Below are 4849 nucleotides of genomic sequence, written 5' to 3' on the forward strand. Positions count from 1 at the left end.
GTGTTTGTCATTAATAAGGCATATTATCAAGCTAGAAAGGTATGTTATATACTAACATTTTTAGCTTGTTTAATAACTCTTAAATGTTTAGACATATGACAAGTCATCCTCCATTTGTACTCTTTTATTGTGTTTAAAATGCTTTAATTCTTTAATGACAGATAAATGGGTTATACTTAATGTAGATATAATTTGTAGGGAACTGATTTCAGAGAGAAATGTCATGCTACATCTGTAGTTGGAGTTTCATAAGTATTAATAAGTGTTTCTATTTACAACAATGAATTCATTCATCTAACAAATATTTATCGAGTTCCAACTGTGTCCAGGTATTCTTATAGGTACTGAAGTCAGAGTAGTGAGCAAAATAGACAAGAAGTCCTTGCTTTGGAGGAGTTTATGTTCTAATGGGGGAGGAAGATAATAAATAATAGATAAATATATTATGGGATCACTTAGTAATAAGTGCTATGGAGAAAAATAAAGCAGTGAAGGAGAATATAGGGCTGGCAGAGAGTGTTGCTAGTTTATATGGTAGCCAGGGAAGACCTTCATGGGAAGATATCATTTGAGCAGAAGCCTGAAGGAAATGAGGGAAAACTGCAGATATCTGGGCAAAGAGCATTCCAGGCAGGTAGAGGCAGTGGTGAGTGCAAAGGTCCTGAGATGAGAGTGGAAGAGGCATATTCAAGGAACAAGGTGCTGGAGAAGAGTAGGTAAGGGGGAGAGAGGTAGGAGTTGAGGTCAGCAAGGGGTTGTGAGCAACAAGACTCCAGTGGTCTTGGTAGGGCATTCTAAAGACTTTGGCCTTTATTATGATTGAGATGAGAAGTTACTGGTGTTTTGAGCAGAGGAGTGACATAATCTGAATCAGGTTTAAACAATACCTCTGGCTAATATTGCATTGAAGGATGGGAAATCTACAGGCTGAACTATCTGAATGGTGGGGTTGGGCAGGGATTCAATCTGGAGACATTAGTCCAAGCAAGAATCATCATTTTAGACAAATCTTAAGGAAAAGCAAAATCTTTCGTAAAGGGCAAACATTTAGATATTAGAGTATGAGCTACGGCTCCTCAAAGTATTTCATATTATACCAACATCCTTATAAAAAATTATATTTTCCCTCAAGGAGAAAAGATGCTGGATATAAAAGGTTTGAAATAAAGGTTTCCTGATGTTCTAAAACACATAGTAACATATCGAGTCACATAAATTATCACATTTAATTTTTCTGATGAAACACAACCTGCATATACTCTAGCTTTTAGAGAACAGATATATTCTGTCATAGAAGCCAAGAAATGAAATATTAATGAAAACACTTTAAATATGGATTTTGTAAAAACGTAATTGTGAAATTGGGACAGATTTAAATCCAAAATTAAAATGACGGTTCTGTGGTTTTTATAATGTCAGTATCACAATATAAAAAAGAATATTCAAGTTAAATCAATAAAGAGTGAATCACTGGTAGCTGTAAATATAACTTTGGCTTACATTGTTGGTAAATCCGAATCAATATGAAAGACTTCTGACAAAATCAGAATTCCCTTTTCCTGCGCATTCTTACCCCAACCCTTTCTTTTTGCATTTTGAGAATATATACTGACATATTCATTTACTACCATATGCCATAAACACTTCAGTCTCTTGAGCAGATTTCAGTTTCTCTATTATGATCCTAGAGACTGTGGCTCATTGATTCTGTATGTTATTGTCTGTTATGTATAAAAATTGTGATGCTATTTAAGATAACAATGCACTAAATAAACAGAAGTCCTAATTATATGCTCTTGTATAGTGGATGCTGACCTATAATTCTTCAGGTATATATCTGCTTAGCTGAGTAAACAGATTACTATTTGCCTTGAAAAATAGAATTATTTTAGATACATACTCTTTTTCTCATATTTAATAGCATTTAATTCTGTTTCTTATTGTGCATCCATGGGCCAAAAAATAAACTTTTATTAAATTCCTACTGTCAGACACAATGCTGGGTGCTTAAGAGAAAAAACATGACTCAAAGGTCCTTGCTCTTAGGGTTATTGTATAATTTTTTTAATCTTTATTGAAGTATAATTGCTTTACAATGTTATGTTAGTTTCTGCTGTACAACAAAGTGAATCAGCTATATGTATACATATATCCTCATATCATCTCGGGTTATTGTATAATTTGGAGGAACCATTTTTCTGACAAGATTTAAGGTTTTTCTCCTTACTCTTTATAAGTTATAAATATATTTATAATTTAGAAACTCTGTTGTAGAATTAAATTTAATTAGCATTAATAAGAACCCATTTTTGCTCAGGGACATGCGAGGTGCTAGTTATAAAGACAGGAGATTCCTGTTCTCATGAAGGTTACCATGACTGACTAGAGAACCACATAGGACAACTATACCAGAGTTTGTGAGTGGGTTGTCTGATTCTACTGTAGGAGCTCAGAAAGGGGTGAGACAATTATGGACTTGGTTTGGTCAGGAGTCATGAGGACATGGTTCTGGAACTATGGCCTGAGGTATGAGAAGTCTGTGAAATGCAGGAAAAGTGTTTCAGAGATTCAGTCTAATGAGAATAAGAAACTATGGCTTATGAATTAGAATTAAGGATTTGAGGAGAACAGAGAAAAACGCACTTGGACTTAGGTTGCTTTTGAAAAGAAAACAACAACGAAGAATCAATACATTTGCAGGAGCAGTAACTGACTATTGACTGGAACACTGGATGCGGGCGCCTTATGAGGATTTGTACTCCAAAACAAGTATTTTTTTTTAAACTGCACGTTGATAAATATTGAGTGTTTTCGAGTAATATCTTACAGAATGTATTTAGTGTCTTCATTGTGGAAATTTCTTAAATGTTCTTCAGAAGACAATGAGGTCATTCAACCAGGTTTCATCAGCCCCAGGCGGGGCAAGCAAAGGTGGTGGAGAAGAGCCCGGGAAGCTGCCAGAGCAGGCAGAGGAGGAATCCCAGATTTTGCCCAGAACTGGCCACTGTAAGTGGTTCAACGTGTGAATGGGATTTGGATTCATCTCCATGATAAACCGAGAGGGAAGCCCCGTGGATATTCTAGTTGATGTATTTGTACACCAAAGCAAATTATTCATGGAAGGATTTAGAAGCCTAAAAGAAGGAGAACCAGTGGAATTCACATTTAAAAAAATCTTCCAAAGGCCTTGAATCAATATGGGTAACAGGACCTGGTAGGAGCCCCTGTTTAGGAAGTGAAAGAAGACCCAAAGGGAAGACACTACAAAGAAGAAAACCAAAGGGAGACCGATGCTACAACGGTGGTGGCCTTGATCGTCATGCTAAGGAATGTAGTCTATCTCCTCAGCCAGAGAAGTGCCATTGCTGTCAGAGCATCACGCGCATGGTGGCGAACTGCCCTCACAGAACTGGGTGCAGCCGCCCGCCCGTTCTCAGGGAAGACAGGAAGCAGAGCCCCAGCCGTGCACTTCAACGTTCCCTCGAGAGGTGGGGGGAGGGCACGGCTCTCCGTCACCACCGTTTCCTCAGGAGGCGAGGTCCGAGGTCTCAGAGTGGCCAGGCACGTCACCTCCGGAAGCTTCCTCCACAAAGTCATCTGCAGCACCGGAAGATCAAAGCAAAACGGGGCCTTCCGTGCAAAAAAGGAAAAAGACATAACCCTTTTTCTTAACGTATCGTTTTCTCGCCCCGGTTGGGAAGTCTACCTCATGCAAGTACAGGGGAACGGTATTGCACAAACAGCAGCTGACCTGGGATTTTTAACTCCTGTTGAGGAAGTGTGAATTTTTTTAAACAGACAAATCACTCTAAGCAAATTACCTTTGAGCAGGGTGTCATGTGTCACGTGACTCAGAGGATGCGATGCTCTGTGTATCTGTATGTGCATGTGTGAGAGGGAGAGAGCCTGAGTCTGTGTGTGTGTGTGTAGGAGGATTTTCTATAGAATGTAGACATATATATAAAGAGGGTTTGTCTTTATATACGTGTGTAGAGAGATGTAAGTACACAGCCTCCCTCGCAGGATTGGACATCCCCAAGAATTGAAAATTCAGGTGAAGCATTTTAGATGGTTTTAAAAACAACCCTTGGAGTTTTTCTTGAAATACCATGCCCTTTATATTGCATCAGGAAAAAAAGACTGTTACCTTCTGTGTGAACCAAAGGATACTTCAGATCTCAGAGCTGCCAATCATATGATACTAAAGGTTTTTAAGACATCAGTTCTCCCGAATTTGGGATTGCCTCTTTTTCTTGATATCTGTAGAGTGTGTCCCCCACCCCACCCCCTTTGAAGGCAGTACCTTAACTCCATATGCCTCTGACTGCTATAAGCTTTTTTGAATCTGGTATACATAACTCCAGAAAAGACAATGAATGTGTAATTTCTGTGCCGATATTTCAGTGTTTTTAAGTCATATGTTTTGATTGTAAATTAGATGCCTATTCAGAGAAATGAAGGGGAGGGCAACGTATAAAGGTAGTGACTTGATTGTTTTCAATGGTATTTTGATACTCGTTGTAATCGCTTGCCTGTTGTGAGGTTTTTGAGGGACTGTGGCAACAGCAGCTTCCCTTGACCAAGTCAATCCTTCTAACCATCGCTTCGAGCAGAGGCCTCCTTGTTTACTACTGAAGACCTTGGAGGAAAACTGCAGTTGTTTGGTGTATGTTTTTGGTGGCTGCTTTTATTCTCCCTGGAGAGTTACCTAACTTGTTTCTAAAACAAACAAACAAAACAGCACAGATGTGAGTAAAATGCCAGGGTTGAGAATGGAAATTAAGTGGATGCTCACAATTGCCCAATTACAGATGACCTTCAATAATATTAAAAAGCACCGTGTTTGATG

General features: G+C 38.6%; 1 pseudogene; it reads left to right on the forward strand.

The window, feature by feature from the left end:
* Window positions 1–2882: 2882 nt before the first annotated feature.
* Window positions 2883–3659, forward strand: LOC137766787 (protein lin-28 homolog B pseudogene; annotated as a pseudogene).
* Window positions 3660–4849: the final 1190 nt, after the last annotated feature.

The sequence above is a fragment of the Eschrichtius robustus genome, chromosome 6, assembly GCF_028021215.1.
Source record: "Eschrichtius robustus isolate mEscRob2 chromosome 6, mEscRob2.pri, whole genome shotgun sequence".
Taxonomy (NCBI): Eukaryota; Metazoa; Chordata; class Mammalia; order Artiodactyla; family Eschrichtiidae; genus Eschrichtius; species Eschrichtius robustus.